The sequence below is a fragment of the Danio rerio genome, chromosome 13 (genome assembly GCF_052040795.2).
Source record: "Danio rerio strain M-AB ecotype USA chromosome 13, GRCz13ab, whole genome shotgun sequence".
NCBI lineage: Eukaryota > Metazoa > Chordata > Actinopteri > Cypriniformes > Danionidae > Danio > Danio rerio.
This window is the reverse complement of record NC_141033.1, coordinates 42,510,001-42,530,255: the sequence shown is the minus strand read 5'-3', so window position 1 is coordinate 42,530,255 and position 20,255 is coordinate 42,510,001. Positions and strand designations below refer to the sequence as shown.

The following is a 20,255-nucleotide window of genomic DNA, read 5'->3' as shown; positions in this document are numbered from 1 at the left end:
GAACCTCCTGACTATGACCAATCACTTTTGTCCACTTCCACTTTTATTTCTGTAAAAAGAAGGCATGTGGTTGGGTGAATTTACTGTAAAGTTTGCATATGAACACCAAAGACGAAATCTGCTTTCTTTCTGTTCATCTTCCAAATCTATCTTTTTATATTCTGCCGAACAAAATGAGAAAAAAAAAATGATCAAAGTTTTCAGTAAGACCTGTGCATTGTTTTCCAAGTCTTCTGAAGTAATTATGAGAGCTTTGTGTGCAGAAATAAAGCTATTATTTACAGATTTCTCTTAATTAGTGAGATGTTGATAACGGTATAAATTTCACCAAAAGTTGAACAGTGAACAAGTTAAATTGATAACATCCAATTCAGTTTGACCAAAATATTAAGATTAGATCGATTCATTGAAAACAACTGTACCTGTACTTTTAGATAAAGATTTTACAGTGAAGCAACTTGAATTCCAGATGTGTTGCTCACATAAAACTGTTGATTACTTCATTAGACTTCATTTGGCCATTTTTGTTTTTATCTGTCACATTCCCCGAAATAATAACAAAATAATAACAACAACAAGGATCCAAGATGCAAGGTCTTTTAAAAGTACAAAAAATGCAAAGCTGTTCAAAAAAACAAAAAAAACAACAACAAAAAAACCAAAGAAACGTCGTGCTCTATGGAAGAGCCAGTGAAGTCCAGATAGCTCCCTGGAAAACAGCTAGCAGTTCAGAGCTCAACCTGACAAGACACAGAGTAATGTTGAGTCTAGAGTTTGAGCATGCAAAATTCTATCAGTGCTGCGAAAAGAGGTGGGATTAAATAAGATGATTACACATTTTAAAAGCAAGTGATTGCTCCTTTTTTTACATTTTCTCCAAAGAGGTCATGTTTTGATCTTCATCTGATCTCACACAGTCAGGTGATGAGATTTTGTAGGTCAGAGTTCACCAAGCTTGAACTTTGCAACGCAGTGAACTGCAAAACTTATTGCACGAGCTTGCGTTTACATTTGCGTGTATGAATGGAAGTCTATGGGGTGAAAAGTCCAGTGTGACTGCGGCTTCACAATGATAAACAACGAACTGACAATGATACAAAATTTTGTATCATTAAAAACATTTGAGAAACAGATTCTGATATTTGCTACATATAAATTGGCTTTTATCTCATTATATTAATGTAAACACAGCTTACTATCAGTCTGGTTCGCATTGCCAGCAATAGGTCAGACTTGGTTCTAGTGCATGTTGGACTCCGGCAGGGTTGCCCCTCGTCACCAATTCTGTTCATAATTTTGATGGACAGAATTTCAAGGGGCAGCCTTGGGCTGAAGGTGGTCCGATTCGGGGACCATAGGATTTCATCTCTGCTGTTTGCAGACGATCTTGTTCTGTTGGCTTCATTAAACATGGACCTTCAGCATGCACTGGGGTGGTTTGCTGCCAAGTGTGATGCGGCTGGGATGAGAATCAGCACCTCCAATTCCGAAGCCATGGTGCTCCATTGGAAAAAGGTGGTTTGCCATTTGCAGGTTGGAGGAAAGTCCTAACCCATTTGGAGGAGTTTAAGCATCTTGGGGTTTTGTTCACGAGTGGGAGAAGGATGGAATGTGAGATTGACAGACGGATTGGTGCAGCGGCAGCAGTAATGCAGTCGATTTACCGGTCCATTACGGTAAAGAAGGAGCAGAGCCGAAAGGCAAAGCTTTCGATTTACCGGTCAATCTACAATCCTACCTTCACCTATGGTCATGAGATTTGGGCCATGACCGAAAGGACAAGATCTCGGATACAAGCGGCCGAAATGAGTATCCTTCGCAGGGTGGCAGGGCACACTCTTATGGATAGGGTGAGGAGCTCTGACACTTGGGAGGAGCTCGGAATAGCTCCTCCACATCGAGAGAAGTCAGCTGAGGTGACCTGGGCATCTGTTTTGGACGCCTCCTGGACACCTACCTAGGGAGGTGTTTCAGGCATGTCCCATCGGGGGGAGGCCTTGGGGAAGACCCAGGACACGCTGAAGGTGCTATGTCTTTCAGCTGGTCTGGGAACACCTCGGGATCCCCCGCGGAGGAGCTGGAGGAAGTGACTTTTAAAATGTCCGCTAAGCCTCTGCTTACTATAATCAAATCACTTGTAACTTAAACCTTTCTTTACTGTATTAATGATTATTTCAGGTTCAAGTGGTACTTGTAAGAAATTGGATGGAGGCAAAGTATGGCTGTTTGTAATTCATACAGTGCCATCTACTGTTAAAAACTAATCTCAGAATCGATTTAAGGATAGCAGTGCATTTTGAAAATCTCAGAATCAGTGCAGAATCAATTTCTCAAATGATGTTTCACTACAAAATTGGTGTTTAAAAAAAATATGTTGTGTGCCAGACAAATTCAGGAAAACTGCATAGTGTAGTCAATCAGATTCTACAAACTACGTACAAATTTGAAAGTAATGGAGACATGCTCAATTAGACTGAAAAGGAGGAGAGGAAAGATCCAGTGAGACATGAACATGAGATAACTGTGCAGCAGAGAGAGAGAGTGCGACACAAGAAGAGAAAGAGTCTTCTCATAGCAGCTTATCAGACGGACAGTCCTGGCCCCTCACTCTCATCCTTCTGTCAGCATCACCGCAAAGGTCACTTACCGTAATTAAAAAAGCCCTGACGGCCGCGGACAGGGGGAACAGGGCTCCGCTTTGTGCCAGATGACCGGTGATATAAACAGCCCACCACACCAGCAATCAAAAGATAATTTATACCCTCTGTCAGCTTCTGTGTCATACTGATTTCCCTGAAAGGTTAATATCACTGGGAATGTAGGGCCTAGCCAAGAGTGGCCTCAAACCCCTCACTCTCTCTGGTTTTATCTCACCCCAGTAATCTCGGATCCATCAGCAGGGATGGAGAATGGCGCCTTTGTGTTGTTCAATTGCTGCTACTGTGCTTGAAGGCGCGTTGTTGCAGGTTGATTAAAAACTGGCTGAGAGATCAGTAGAGACTCGTGTCTTTGTAGAGGACTTGTTGAGCCACGCTTTTGGGCACTGCAGAAAAAAAACAGCATCCGATGAGTAGCCATCCATAAGTACTTTGAAATCAGTAATTTTAGGGAGTTTTATTTACTTGTGTTTTTTTTTTTTTCAAATGGTGTACATTCAATATAAAGCTGTAAATCTTTATATATCTCCATATTCTGACCACTCATTGTAAACTCAACTCAAATTTGGATGAAATATAGACAAACTCAACAGTTGAGTTTAATGTATTTATTAAATGTTAAACCAAACAGTTGGATTTGTTCATATTTCCCCAAATTTAGGTTGAAACCGCCTAGCATTTTAAGTTGAAATTTAAATTTTGAGTTTAAATTTTGAGTTTTTACTGTACAATACCAGGTAAGCAGCTGAGCAAGTTAACCATGTCAGAAATCACTCCATTGCAGATTTGCATCTGGAAAAAAACACTATGCAACAAGATAGATAGAAAAATCATGTTCTAAAGTAAATATGTTTAAAAAATGCACCACACACACATACTGGATCTCATTCATGAAATATGAGCGGGACTAATTTCTGTGCAAACTGTTCTTAAGTCCTTTTTTAAGTAAATCGTTGCATCGAATTGAATACGACAATTTATGTAAGAATGTTTATATGGATAATTTACACAGAAATTTGTTCCGCTCATGTTTCACGAATGAGGCCTGATGGGGTACATGTAAGACAGGGAATTACAGACAGGATGCGATTGAGTCCTGGCAGCGGATTTCAGCTGAAAGAAAGCTTAAGGAACACTGAGCTCAGACCTATACTTTCCATCTCATGTTTTAATACAGCATGTTTGGCTAGCCCTGAAAACAACTCATCATTTACCATCTGGCCAAGCTGAAATGTCTTTATAGGACGTTCAATAGAGGTTTATCTGTAGCAAAAAAACCAGTCTCTTATTTTGACCAGTGATCATAATATTATGAAGAGATTTATGATCAGTGTTGGAAGTGAAAATAAATTATATATATATATATATATATATATATATATATATATATATATATATATATATATATATATATATATATATATATATCAAACTACATAACGACTATAGTACTTTTTTTAAATGATCAACAAAATGATCATTTTGAATGATCAACAAAAGGTATTTTACTATTAATATGAAAATTACATTGAAATAATTTTATATAGGCCCCAAAACAACTTCAAAACAGGGGCCTCTAAAAAAGGCTTTCCTGAAACCTCAAATACATTGACACTTTATTAGACGTATGTCACTGAAAAAGCACATTCCGGATAGGCTACTTACAATTAGTGGGTGTGCATTGTCTTGATAATAGCTTTAACATCTTGATCATGAGTGATTAGGTTTTATTTTGAGCATGCGTTCAAACTCTCATCTGTCAATCTTGAGCACTGGTTGTACTTAATATTGATATTACTGTTTCTTACCACTTCTATTCAAATATTCAATGTTCCTCCAAATTGTTCCCGATCACTTTCCGACCAGTTTGACAAGCTTTTTCAAAATCCTGAAATAATCCCAGAACGCAATGAACTTGACCTTCCGTTTCCAATATGACAAGAAATATTAGACAATATATTTAACTTGTCTTTTGGAGTCATTATTTTAACACTATATATTACATTACGGGCATCACGGTGGTGCAGTGGGTGGTATGACAGCAAGAAGATCACAGCAATAAGGTCGCTAGTTCGAACCTCAGCTGGGTCATTTGGCTTTTCTGTGTGGAGTTTGCATGTTCTCCCCATGTTCGCGTGGATTTCCTCTGGGTGCTCAGGTTTCCCACACAAGTCCAAAAACATGCCTACAGGTGTAAGCTAAATTGTCCATAGTGTATTTGTGTGAACGAGTGTGTATAGATGTATCCCAGTGATGGGTTGCAGCTGGAAGGGCATTCACTGTGTAAAGCATGTGCTGGAAAAGTTGGCGGTTTATTCCACTGTGGTGACCCCAGATGAATAAAGGGACTAAGTTTAAAAGAAAACGAATGAATGAATGAATGAATGAATGAATGAATGAATGAATGAATGAATGAGTAAATGAATGAATGAATGAATGAATGAATGAATGAATGAATGAATGGATGAATGAATGAATGAATGAATGAATGAATGAATGAATGAATGAATGAATGAATGAATGAATGAATGAATGAAAATTACGCTACACAATTCATTTTAAAATGCTTTTGCAAATAAGCAAAGACAATGATAGTCAGGTTGAGGCAATTTACTAGGAACACAAGAACAAAATAGGCTAAGGTGTAGTTTGTTAAACAAATGCCATTAACCCAGCCTGATTTCATGAAGAAATGTAACTATTTTATCTACAATATTGTCAGAAAATTGGCTAATTCTTTCAAAACCCATGATTTTTAAAAAGAGATGTGCTCCCAAATCCCACATCTAACCCTACCCATCATTGGGGTATGAGCAAACCATGCTGAAATGTCCGGATGAGCTCGTACAAATAAATACAAATTAGCCACTGCATCAAAAATCTGCAAATTGCCATGAGATGGTTGGTTAAGCTAAACACCCTGAACCTTAAAGGGGATCTATTATGTCCCATTTTACAAGATGTAAACTCTATGATGTCCATAGAGTGTGTATGTTAAGTCTCAGCTCAAAATACCTCTTTAAAACTGTCCCTTTGAGGCTTTGATCATAATTGTGCTGTTTTGGCGACTTGACACATTAAATTCAAACAAGATTGTGCTTCTTTTAAAAGAGGACAGAGCTGCAAAGCCTGTGTGTCACCATAGCAGCACAATTAAAACAGAAATAATGTTATCTCTGAGAAAAACTGAAACTATCAAAGGAAGTGGCTCAGAAAATGGTCATGTATGGAGATTACAGTGTTTACTTGTGCATCTAAAAATCCACTTTTATAATCTTCTTAATCCTAGTTCACACTACAAGATTTTAAGCCCGATTTGAGCCCAATGTGGAAGTTACTGAGCTCGCGAACAGATCAAGCTGTGATCGGGGAAAAATCTGGGGGTGCTCTGTGCTCAGCAGTCTTTATGAACTACTGAACAACGCATCAAAGAGGCTAGCTGATGCGTCGCCAAAACCTCGCAGATGAAAATCCAATATCTAGCATGCTGAATATTCTAGAGCGTCGGCCGACTCGACACCTCATGTGGTCACAAGTAGAGACGAGCTGCAGCCAATGAGAGAGCATATCAGCATGAGCTGAATGGTCATTGTGTTCAGGGGCTGAACAGAAATGTCTGTGATTGGCCAAATGGACATTGATGCACTCGCTTCACTTTGGGTTTACACTAAAAATTTTATTTTATTTTATTTTTTGGTATTACAGCCTATTTACTTGTGCTACTAGAGCACCTGCTTTTATTTTCACTTTCATAAATGGTAGCTCTTTCGCGGCACAGGATATGCTGTTTTGAAAGACATCAGCTGATTGATGATGTTTTTAAACACTCCTTTGAAAGCTTTTAGCGAAGTTCGAAACGCTGTCATAGATGTCATCAGCACACAAGTGTTCAGCTTTTTCTGACGGCTACTTCCTCAACATTGTATTGTCTGTGGTTTGGTAGCTTGACTGATCTGTTGGGGAACGAGTTGTTGTCAGATCATGTAGTGTGTGACCCCTAGGGCTGTAACAACGAATCGATTAAATCGTTAAAAATCGATTACTAAAAGCGTTGGCAACAAAATTCATAATTGATCCGTTGTGTTGCACTTCATGGGGGCGTTTGACTGTTAAAAAACACTTTAGTTCAGCTCGGAGCGGAGTGAACAAAGTCTCTCTTGCGCACTGATCCAGAGTTCAACGCCTCAAAGACAAGAATGAGGAGGAAGGAAGTTCAGGGTAAATCACTACAGAATTCTACTTTTGTTTCGTTTTGAAGTGAGGGCCGAAAAAGTCCCTGGTGTGGTGTTTTACTCGTTATCCAGCCTGACAAGCATAACTAGTTAGCATTGGCTTGTTTACACATAGAGCGGCGACAGAAAAATCAAACTGAGCTTTGGTATATTGGCTGGAGGTGAGCCAAAGAAAGACATGTCATATCATTACAATTATGCAGCGTTTTAACCACCTAATGCTTATTTTATATCATAGACATGCAAATACACAAAAGTATTAGTAAAACAAAACACTGTGTTTGTAAAGCACACAAGAAAGTCTAACAATCCAATTAAATACAATTTGCCAACTCATACCAGATACACATTACACATAGTGAAAGTAACTATAAAGTTGAATCTATTCTTCTCTAAGTTCACCAGACACTTACTTGCATGTATTTGGGGAGTAACCTATGAATTTAATGAATCCTGCGTGTTCTACTTTTATTGAGGCAAACTTTATAGATCACGATCACTAACACGTTTATGTGAATTGGAATATCGAGTAGCTGATGACATGAAGAGCAAGCGTGACTATGTTGAATTAAAACAGAAGAAAAAAAAATAAATGGGATACATTTGTCATACAGCGATATTGTTGCTGCAGTGTGTCACATGTCACATGTCATAGATGAATTTGTGTGTGTGTCACAAATTCATCTATGAATTTGCTCTTCAGTGTTTGAACTCTCAGTAATGATTAAATCACACTGAACTGAGCTAAACTGAACTGAACTGAACTGAACTTAAACACTAAAACCTGAACCACACTGTTCCAGTTACTATGACCATTTATGTGAAGCTGCTTTGACACAATCTATATTGTAAAAGCGCTATACAAATAAAGCTGAATTGAATTGAACATGACAAACATAATGTGTCACCACAGAAACATTGAGTGAATAATCGCCTAAAAAATTTACTACTGGTTTTAGAATATTTTAAACCCACTAGCAAAATGATAAATAACAAAGCAGCGGTGGTAGAGTTACTTTGCACGTTGCAAGAATAAAGACTAAAGTTTTTATTCATTCGCCTTTTTTGATCATTCATTTTTCAATCTGTTGCCATGTATAGCTGCACTGCAAAAAAAGCTTTCCTTTCTTTCTTTCTTTCTTTCTTTCTTTCTTTCTTTCTTTCTATTTAGTCTCGTTTCCAGTGCAAATATGTAAAAATATTTTAAATCAAGAACAGATAAGAAAAATGGTATGGTAAGATTAAATGATGTTTAACTTCTGTTTGAAATCAAACAATTTTGCTTGTTTTAAGCAAATAATCACTTAATTTTGACGTGATTTTTTAAAAACAATATATACTATCTTATGCTACTTCATGTGTCTAGTATGTATCTTGAGTTAAGATTTTTTTAGATATTTGTATTGAAAACATGACAAAACTACTTAGTTCGTTTTTTATTTATATTGTTATTATTATTATTATTATTATTATAACAGCTCAGGAATAAGCTTTTTTGAATAAAGGGTTGGAAATGAATGCTGCACTTCGACCCTCAGGTAAATTGAGTTTGAGATTTGAGACACCTGCTGACTGTTTATATCAAGTGTGATTATAAAAAAATATATATATATTACAAAATAAAGTATACTTTTATAGTTTAAACAGTGAATATATATATATATATATATATATATATATATATATATATATATATATATATATATATATATATATATATAAATATAAATATATATATAAATATATATATATATATTGTCATATATCATATATATATATATATATATATATATATATATATATATATATATATATATATATATATATATATATATATATATATATATATATATATATTGTCATCATTAGAGGCTAAATTCACTGTTTAAACTATAAAAATGATTTTTATTACATAAAAAGTTTAAATCCCCTTTAAATCAGGGTCTCTTACCTTAAAATCTACAGGTTAAAATCTCTAAAAGCCTGTTCAAATGTTTTTTTTTTTTCTTTTTCTGCATGTCGTAGTAAACTCTATCAATTACAAAAGTGGGTCTGCATTGGCAGTTGTTAGCAAATCTATATACAGCCTTACCTGCTGGATATACTTGAAAAGGCAAGGCCTTGCAATCCTTCCTGATTGAAACTGCACTATGGAGACATGAATGTGTCTGCGTTCCTGGCTGAACGGGATGTGTGGTGTGACAGCCCTGTTTTGAGAGATGGGTGTTAATAGCAGCTCTGTTCCACAGGATACAGGGAGACCCTCCGCAGTGAAGGCACTCACGGCTTCTGACTTGAAAAATCATTTGAGGCTGATGCATCACTCGACTCTCATCAGCGGCGCAGAATTAATTGCGTGCACAGGAGCTCATAATTTAAGAGCGCAGCATCTGTAAAGTCCATCATCCCGCCGACTGCCTCGCAGAACAAACATGTCCACCATGAGATTTACTCCACCACGGAAAAACAACAGAATTTGATGAATAAATCCATTTCCCTTGCGAGACGGTGTCACCGCTTTGTGAAAGGAACCAACGCAGGGGGCTCTGAGAGGTCAAGGTTGTTGGAAAGGTCACAAAGAGTGACAAGCTTCTGTGTTTTGGCATAGAGGTCATAAACTTTGACCTCCAGGCCCTGAGAGCTCAAGCCTGGGAGAGCCGAACAGGCAAGAGTTAAACGAGGACGTCGTCTCTCGCTAATTGACATAATCTGCCAAATCCAGAATCTGCCCCTCATTTCTCAATCAATAGAGCTGAGACAGTGGAGGGTGAGAGTGGGCCTGTGGTCTGAAGCCATTCAAGCCTTTCCAAAAGCTCCTCTCCAGAAACCTTAACAAATAAAGCTATTCTCTTGGCATTGTTCGTCGGGAATGGCCGACCGCCATGTCTGGCTCCTGCGACCCACTCCTTACAGCACGTCCTCAGAGTAAGTTCCCATGAGGCAAGTGGATGGAAAGCACAAAGCCCCTTTAGCGGGAGAAATACGGCTTTTTATCGGGGTGGTAGAATTGGGGTCATTAGGGTTGTGCCACCCCCTCACTAACCTTTACCTCCCTCATTGCTGTATTAGAGCCCACCCTCAGCTCTACCAGAGGTCCCGCATTCATATGTAGAAGTGGCTTGAGAAAAGCTTCTGGGGAGCTCAGCCACTGATGACCTGCCAATCAATCTGTCACTCATGACTGTCACACTGCGCATATGTGATGGGCTGTTAGACTCTGGAGCCAGTGTTGGGCAGTGGGGTCACGGCAAACAACAGAGCGAGTCATTTAAGCGCATTTCCTATTAGCAAGGGAGTAGCAACATTGTTGTAGGTGTTGGGAAAGTTGATTTGAAAATGAAAATTTGCTGTTAATGTACTCACCCTCAGCCCATCCAAAAACAGATCACCTCACTTCATAAAATCTCAAATTTATTGTCATATTAATTATGCTTGTGTGTATTGGACGCTGAAAGTGCTGTAAGCTACTCGCTTGCATCTTATGAATTACCACAGAGCTAAAAAAATAAATAAATAAATAAATAAATAATTATATATATATATATATATATATATATATATATATATATATATATATATATATATATATATATATATATATATATAGATGTCTGATTTGCTAAATGCCAGAAAAATGAGAAATTTTATTTGAGATTTGTTTTTCTATTTATTTCAATTTCTACTTCTAGACAGTCAAAAGTTTACATACATTAACTTGTTATTTTTTTAGTTTTGCTTTTAAACTATATAACTTTGCTCAAATGTTTTGGGTAACCTTCCAAAAGCTTCTCACAATAGTTTGAAGGAATTTCGGCTCATTCCTCCTGACAGAATTGGTGTAACTGAGTCATATTTTTAGACTGTCTTGCTCACACAAGCTTTTATAACTATGCCCACATACTTTTCTATTGGATTGAGGTCAGGGCGTTGTGATGGCCACTCCAAATCATTCACTCTGTTGTCCTTAAATCACATTTTAAATAGCTGGGTATTGAACATTGGTTCATTTTCATATTTTTAATATGACACATGTACAAGTTATAGCTCAAATGAAAGCTCTTGCCAGTGCTCATACGGTTCTAGCATTCTTTTTACAGAATTATGTTCACATATCAAACAGTTGCCGAATGAATTGCGGTCTTTCCATGGCGCAGAAGTGAAAACAATACATTTATGATCAATCAGCAGCCCCAGATAGCACAGACTGCTGTCATCTCTTGCCTCTTACCTGTGCTTCAGGGCCATTCTCCTCTGTTTGTGAGGTGATGTGCATAAGTAATCTTTTTATATGTCTGACGTGGTCCAAACACAGTGAATTATGTTTGATCAAACAAAAGAATAGTGAAATATGAAAACAATGATCGATCCCTGTGGCTTGTATAGCACCTCTCATCAGTTGGAATATAATAACTTTTACATAGATTAAGGTAGAGACATTTTTCTTTTTTCCTATGATTAGAGACATGTGCAGGAACCACCAAAATTTATTACAGCACCCTAGACAACACAGAACCTAAAAGGTACACTTTCAAATTTGAGTTTATATATATAAAAAAAATAATAAGACAAAAAGCGCCTCTTTTAGGTGTTATAATAACACAGACAAAATATACAGTTATTTTAAACACTTCTAATAGTGTTTTATGAAAATTCAAAGGGTTTTATTTTAAATTATACCAACTTTTTGCCTTTACACCTCAGCATGTGGATTTAAAAGCATGAGCTTTTAAATTTGGTAGGCAAAATCCAGGCGGATATCCCAAAATAGCACTGGAGTTTAATGTAACCTGCTCACCTAAAGTTTACGTTTCATAATATTTATATTATTTTCTAATTATTAACTTAAATAAACTCAAAATATTATATATTTTAAATATCACCAAACCACTGAATCTTAAAGAGTTTTTCTAAATTTGCAAAATAATTAAAAGATATTTTAGAATCCAAAAAACTACAAAGAGCATACCTACAACCGAACCCCAAACTGAATCTTACTGTTTTCAGGACCTACATGTACAACTTAAGGCGAAGAATTTTAAACAATAAACGTACATTAAAAAGGTAAATAATAAGCCATTACATATACAGTATACAAAAATACGATGTTGCTTAATAATGTTTCACACAGTAAGACGTCACAACAATATACTTTCTGTACAAGGTTGATTCCATCGTTTTCCCCATATTTTTCTATAGAGGATTTGTTAGCACAGCTAGCTACATGTTTTGTGTAGCTTGCCCAGCACTGGCTGGCAATGCAATCTACACCTGCAGTGTGAACTATGAATTCAATGTCAAAGAAAATCACAAGGAACACGCTCGGTGGCAATGATTCAAACAGATGGTCTACTCTACACTAGTTTCAGCCAGACACAAAGCTGTAACACATTTAATATGTGGTAAAATTCAATGAGTATGTGACACCACATCTACATAAATGGAAATGGAGGACACTGCTGAAAAATATGTTTGCGTGTTAAGTTAAAGTGAAACATTTATTTGCTTTACATAAATGCATTATTTATGCATCCAGCAGACAATTTAATTCAAAGTGACTAACACAAGCAGTTCCACAAGGAGCAAATGAGATTATTTAAGAGTTATAAGATTCAAAACTTATGTTTTTAGTGTAACCGGTGGCAAATAAGTAATGATGGGCAAAGATTAGTCACGATTAATCTCATCGAAAAAATAAAAGTTCGACATATGTGTACTGTAAATGTGTATTATATATATTTTTTATGTGTGACACATGCACATACACAGAAATTTATTTATATATATATATATATATATATATATATATATATATATATATATATATATATATATATATATATATAAATGTACATATAATTTGTATCATATACATATATTTTATATCTGAATTAAATATAAGATAATATGTAATACAATAAACATTTTCTCAAATATATGCATGCATTTGTGTATTTATATATACAGTTGAAATCAAAATTATTATACCGCATTTGATTTTTTTTCTTTTTTAAATATTTACCAAATAATGTTTAGCAGATTTAGGAATTTTTTACAGTATTTCCTATAATAAATTTTCTTCTGGAGAAAGTCTTATTTTTGTTTTTTCAGCTAGAAAAAAAAAGCAATTTAGTCGAAATTATTACCCTTTAAGCTATATTTTTTCAACTACAATCTACAGAACAAACCATCGTTATACAATAACTTGCCTAATTACCCAAACCTGCCTAGTTAACCTGATTTACCTATTTGAAGTCTTTAAATGTCAGTTTAACCTGTATAGAAGTGTAGTGAAAAATATCTAGTCAAATATTATTTACTGTCATAAAAGATCATCAAGAAATCAGTTATTAGAAATGAGTTATTAAAACTATTATGTCTAGAAACGTGTTGAAAAAAATTTCAGAAATTATAAACAGAAAAAAATTAACACGGAGGCTAATAATTCTGACTTCAAATGCATACATAATAACTATACACAGTACACACACACACACACACACACACACACACACACACACACACACACACACACACACACACACACATATACACATTATATATATATATATATATATAAAATGTAAAACAAAATTTTATTTTAGATGTAATTAATCACAAATAATTTTTGCCCAGCACATAATTCAACTGCAGGTAGTGACTTATTTATGAACACTTAAAATGAGACTAAACAGACGAGAGAACTGTAAAAACATATTTTACATCAAAAATCAGTAAACAGGCTTACAAGGATAACCTAAGAAGTTGGTAAAAGTCTTATTTAAAAAATAAATGAATAAAAATGTTACTGTGTAAACAAATATACAAATACTGAGGGGGGAAAATCTACTTTATTTTAAGGTGTCCTTGTTACACATGTTTTGTAATTCATATAGTGATTATAATTAACTAACTAATTATAATTAATAAGCAACTAACTGAAAACACAAGCTTTCTTCTTTAAACCTAATCATATAATAAAGTTAAAGGGGGAATAGGTTATTGTAGGTGATTCTGATAAGCAGTGGCGGTTCTAGACCAGAGTGACTGGGGGGCAGTGCAGGGGCCACTTGTTCTTTTAGGGGGCACACTTTAACATACATCACAAAATTTTTTCATGCAGCACTCAGCAGTCTTCATAAACAAGATAATTAAATAACTTATACTCAAGATAGTCTTCCATGTTAATGTATTTGACAAGTAACGTTGTTACGTTTTCACACCTGTAAACTTTAACAGATGCAGCTGAAGTCTTTTTTTCTGCCCTCCCATTTATTTAAAATGATGTTTTCCAATTGATCTTTAACAAGAAGATTTTCACAAAATTTTGTATAAAACAATAAAAATTCTTCTGGAGTCATAATAAGCCTTATTTCTTACAGTTTGTATTGATTAAAAGCATTTTTAATAAAAAAAAAAATGCTATGGTCAGTATTATTAGCCCGCTTAAGAAATATTTACTATATATTTTTTGATTGTCTACACAACAAACCCGTTATACAATAACTTGACTTACAACTAGTTAACATAACCTATAGTGAAGTCTTTAAATTACACTTTAATCTGAATCAAAGACTATAGAATACTTAAAGGGACTTTGTCTGATTACAAATATCTTGCAAAATAACTAGTAAAATATTATGCTCTGACTGTCACTATGGCAAAGTTAAAAAAATAGTTTATCGAAATTAGTTAAACTATTATGTTTAAAAACATGTTGTAATAAATCATGTGTTGAAGACTCATTCTTCATGTCATCACTGAAAACACAAATGAATGATGACAAAACTAAACGAATTGACTATTACTTCTACATGAGCGTGACTGAAAATCGGGTCACGTGGATCACTTGACGCAGAAGTACAAACCAGGCTTAAAACACCACAGCTGAAATCTACCCGCATTTGGCAGGTTGGCGGGTGTTAATGTCAAGCCCTGATTAGAATCATAAAAACAGCATATACTGTATCATTCCCGTCTTCCAGCAGAAAAGCAATGAGAAAAACACTTTGTTAAACATCTTGTTTAACAACAGTTATGAGATTAAGTTTGTCGTTCATCATAAGGATGCTTCTCCAGAGAAAAATGTAACCATAATCCCATGTGTCTCCACTTGTATGTCTTCAATTGATAAATTAAAAGTTATCAATTTAAATTTTTTTGCAAATTGGCCACTGCAAAGCACATTTTGGTCAACCACTCACTAATGAATATCCCTTTTCTGTGTATCACAGACATAATTGCATGAATACCTTATGCTTTTTCAACCCAATCCCTCAAACCACCTATTTCCCTTCCAGTATATAACGCCTATGTACCAGAGTCCGATCAATTCCCATTGAAGCAAAGTCCCACCCTTCATTTCTTTTCTGGCTTAATATACTGTTTCACTCAAAAGTACATCAGGTTACGTAAGCAAAACCTCTTCGTGAACAGCATGTCTTTAATTTGATAGCTCTATACTCTTACTGCATGCCAACAATTGTCTCATTTATTAAAGGATTAAAGGATTTCTATGGGATTCTCTGTGAGCACCTGGTTCTGGGACCAGCATGGATTTGTCCACTCACTCCGGAGAGACCAAAGCACATCCACCTGGCTCCTGCCCAGAAACACCGCTCAATGCCTGTATTCAAGCGCAGAGCTGAACATTACTTAAAGAACAGCCATAATGCTGTCATCCCACACTTCACATACATGAAGGTGATCCACTGGACTACATCTGTAGCGCTGAGCTCAGGTTGCTCAAGCCCACAGGAAACAGCTTGACAAACAGGAAGAGAACTTTCTCAGACATTTGCTTTGAGGCAAACTACACTGTAAGAAAGAAAATACAGGAATACTTGTACATTTCTGCCAGGACAGCTAAATGCAATGTATGTCAAAATGTGGGTAAAACACCTGGAAAAATCAATATAGGATTTTCTAGTGTAATAATGTAATCCGCTTGGTCTGTTTTTAGTGACTTTTTCTACAGTGTGCTAAAATCTGGTCATTTTCAATTTACCCTTGTGTAATGTTCAAATGAATTACACCTTCATTTAATTAGTGGGTGTTTTTGCCAAAATTGACCTCCATTATATGACATTTTTTGATTGAAAAGCCTTGACACCATATAATCATTCATTCTTGATTGCTGGTGTTTTTCCTTGTTGGGAAAAGATAAAATTTGTTATTTTTACTGTTGATCATCAGTTTGCACCATTAACTTTTTAGATAGGCCAGGACAAAAAAGCTTCAAGTTTTTATATGGAGTAAAACAGTAAGTTATAGAGTGCATGGATGATACACTTCCTATGCTTACTATGTTTTGAAAGCTGCGGTACAAATTTTTATTTTCTCAAACATATCAAGGGTGCAAAGGTCTCTTACATTACACACGTTACACACAGAAGTCAGAATTACTACCCCCCTTCAACCCCCACCCCCCCACACACCCCCTTAGATTTTTTTTTTCTTTGGTAAATATTTCCCAGATGATGTTTACCAGAGGAAGGAATATTTTCACAGTATGTCTGATAATATTCTTTCTTCTGGAGAAAGTCTTATTTTTTATTTCGGCTAGAATAAAAGCAGTTTTTAGTTTAAAAAAAAAACAAAAACATTTTAATATCAAAATTATTAGCCCCTTTCAGCTATTTTATTTTGATAGTCCACAGAACAAACCATCATTATACAATAACTTGCCTAATTACCCTAACCTACCTAGTTAACCTAATTAACCTAGTTAAGCCTTTAAATGTCACTTTAAGCTGTATAGAAGTGTCTTGAAATCTATTTAGCGAAATATTGTGCACTGTCATCATGACAAAGATTAAATAAATCAGTTATTTGAAATGAGTTATTAAAACTATTATGTTTAGAAATGTGTTGAAAAAAAACTGCTCTCTGTAAAACAGAAATAAACAGGAGGGCTGATAATTCAGGTGGGCTAATAATTCTGACTTCAACTGTGTGTGTGTGTGTGTGTGTGTGTTTATATATATATATATATATATATATATATATATATATATATATATATATATATATATATATATATATATATATATATATATATATATATATATATATATATATATATATAATTATTAGCATGCAAAGCAAAACATTTGTGCATCATATGGTTAGTCTTTGTGCTGAGTTAGGGGCTCCACCTGGAGAAATCCTGCAGCCCAAATATGCTGGCAGACCGGCATGGTACGATAGGAAGAGCAGGATTGTATAATCCACAACCTTTCATTAAGCACTCAATCACTGCCACAATATCTTCCTCTCACTTTTTAATTTACATCACTGACTTTCTCAAACACATCCATCCATTTAGGGGTGTCACTTCAAGGTTATAACCTGCCAAGCCATAGAAGGAAATACTGCCTCCCTTGCACAATGGGGAGAACTTCCATTGTCAGTCAATTTGATTCTGTATAGTCTGTTTTGAATATGATGGAGAAAAAACACAATACACCTTGGGTTGTCATCGCTGAAAAGGAAGAAAGCATGCCACAACAACATTTTGATTTGCAAACCAATGCACTGTGAAAAAAAATGTTTTTCTAGATTTTTGGTTTGTTTTTAGTCCAAAAATCAAAAAATTCTTGAATCAAAAAGCATTTTCTAGACAAGCAAAAAATGTTGTCTTGTTTTAAGAAAAGCAAATGCCAAAATAAAGTGGGTTTTTCCTTAAAACAAGTAAGGTAATCTGCAGATGAGGTAAGAAAAATATGTCAAAAAGAAAAACAAGACGCTTACCCCGCATTGGCAGATTATTGTCCTTATTTTAAGGAAAAACTCACTTAATTGTGCCCTATTATTTATTGCTTGTCTAGAAAAAAAGCTTAATTGAAATTTTGTTTTAGATATTTAAAAAAATAGAAAAAAAGCATTATTTTTGCAGTTAGCAGATGATTCTTTAAAGTGAAATAAAGAGTGTGTAGATATGTTTTCCAAACCAAGGATTATTATGAGTGGTTTGTTAAATCAGTTGTTCAACAAGGCACATTACAAGTTTGAATCAGTCAGATAATTTATTCATTGAAATAAATCCATAAGAACGGTTACTGAATCATCACCTCATTCATTCTGTGAACTGCAGATTGTCAATGAGACGAAATGAAGCTATTTAGACCAGTGTTTCTCAACCACGTTCCTGCAGGACCACCAGCTCTTCACAGGTTCCAAGAAGTATTTTAAACCAAACACACCTGATTCGGATTATCAGCTCATTAGAAGAGACTGAAAGACCTGTAATGGGTGTGACAGACAAAGGAGACATCCAAAACATGCAGTGTTAGTAATGGTCCAAGAACATGATTAAGAAAACACTGATATAGATTAACATTTGTGTCAGTATCATGAGTATCACATCTGTATCATGCTATTATATTGGTTGTCTCTTAGTATGCATTCTTCAGTATTCTTACACACTCATATTCTTATGTAACGTCATCATCAATTGTCAAAGTTTGGGTGTTAAACTGTCAACAATTTGGGGGTCATCTTGAATAGCACACTCTCATTTGAAGGTCACATCAATAATATTACGCGTACTGCATATTTCCACCTGTGTATTATCACTCGTCTCCGCCCTTCTCTCACAATCAATAACACAGCCATTCTTATCCATGCATTAGTTACTTCACATCTTGACTACTGTAATGCACTTATTTCTGGGCTTCCTTTTAAACTTCTCCATAAACTCCAACGGATTCAGAACCATGTAGCTCATGTCATCTCTAGGACTCCATCTCACGAGCAAGTCACACCACTTCTTTATCAGCTTCACTGTCTTCCAGTAAAGTTTCGTATTGATTTTAAAATATTACTTCTAACTTTCAAGGCTTACTTCTAATTTTCACCGAACTTTTCCATATTTATACCCTTCATCGTACTCCTAGATCAGCCAACTATTTCTCTCTGGTACCACATCGCACTCGATTAAGCACAATGGGAGACAGATATTTAAGCTCTATGGATCTTTGACTATGGAACTCCATTCCCCTGGATCTAAGGAGCAGTGATAGTCTTGACACATTTAAATCTCGTCTAAAGACCCATGTTTTAAAACAGGCGTTCCTTTAACAATTTTTTTTATCTTTTTTTGTTTTTTTATCAAGTCATTTTATATTCACAATGTGTGTTTAAACTTGTTTGGTCAATGCTTGTTTGGTAATGTTGTATTATGTTTTAATTTGTTCTAGCATGGCTGTTGATGCTTATTGTAAGGTGACCTTTGGTGTCTAGAAAGGCGCCATTTACAGATAAAATGAATTAGTATCATTATTATTAAAGTTCAGTTTCAAAACTCAAGAACTGCAAGAACTCCTGGATGTGTTTTTTACATAGGACACATCGATGCAGACTTAATCGAAAATCCGTTCGAGAAGTTCCAGAAGTCATTGTGGCTAAATAAAGAGGTGGGAAGCACAATATTTTATATAGATTTATTATTAAATTTCAGGTAGATCACTTATTTGTCTTAGGAGTTTTCTTAAATAAAATGGCGAAAGTAAACAATACCATGAAAATCTTTATAAAGGCACAAATGCATTAAGGGAATTTGCTGGAATTCATATTAAAATTACTTTTATTTGTATTGTGTAATTGTGTATATTTGTAAGGTCTTCATGCATAGTATATATTGTGAAATGATGAAAAGTAATAAATCATTGTATGAATGTTGTTATGTTTAAATAATTTTTTGTTAAATAGTGAAGTTATGGCGATGCAGTGGCACAGTAGGTAGTGTTGTCACCTCACTTTTTTCTCTTTTTTGAAAAACATGATACAATACTTATATTCCCAACAGTATATTTGTGTGTATTCAATAAATAAATAAATAAATAAATAAAATCTTGACATTTTAATCTTTCTTTTCTTTCATGGTATTGATGTGAAGTTTTATGTTCACTTCCTAATTTCTGAACTGTGAAAAGATGGATTTAGAAATAACTTGGCGATCAAATTCAGTGGCATTACAGCACTAGAATAGGACATAGTTTAGAAATAGAATAAAAAATCAGGCACAAATATTGCGCTTTTGTATTTGTACAGCAGAGCCAAGTCACAGATTGAAATGATTTACGAGCAACTATGTTGTTCTCTTTTTTTTTTTTTTCCTGCTCTGGGTTTGGAAGCTGAAGCACCCCGATCACTCTCTTTGACAACATCCACTCCATGTCTATGCAAATTGTGAATTTGATATCTCTATTCATACATGCCATGATCCCTTTCCAAGACACGCGGTCATGCACTTCAAAGGAATCAGAAGGGCTTATCACAGCTCCAGTGCGCAGTCCATTTATGAGGCAGGCAAGAAATCATGCGACACATTTTAAGTGCCAACAGAGCCGTTCGCAGAAGCAACCCA

At 35.1% G+C, this 20,255-nt stretch overlaps 1 long non-coding RNA gene across 4 annotated transcripts in view; it reads right to left on the bottom strand.

The window, feature by feature from the left end:
- Nucleotides 1–20,255, bottom strand: part of LOC141377048 (uncharacterized) — a 94,981-nt gene that overhangs the window by 34,800 nt on the left and 39,926 nt on the right. The window contains exon 4 of one of the 4 annotated variants that reach the window (XR_015506341.1): nucleotides 17,959–18,130. The exons of 2 other annotated variants lie outside the window; for them this stretch is intronic. This is a non-coding gene — a long non-coding RNA (uncharacterized LOC141377048). Of the gene's footprint in view, nucleotides 1–2,874; nucleotides 3,044–17,958; nucleotides 18,131–20,255 lie in introns of all 4 variants that reach the window. One more of the 4 variants, XR_015506340.1, reaches the window with a different exon arrangement.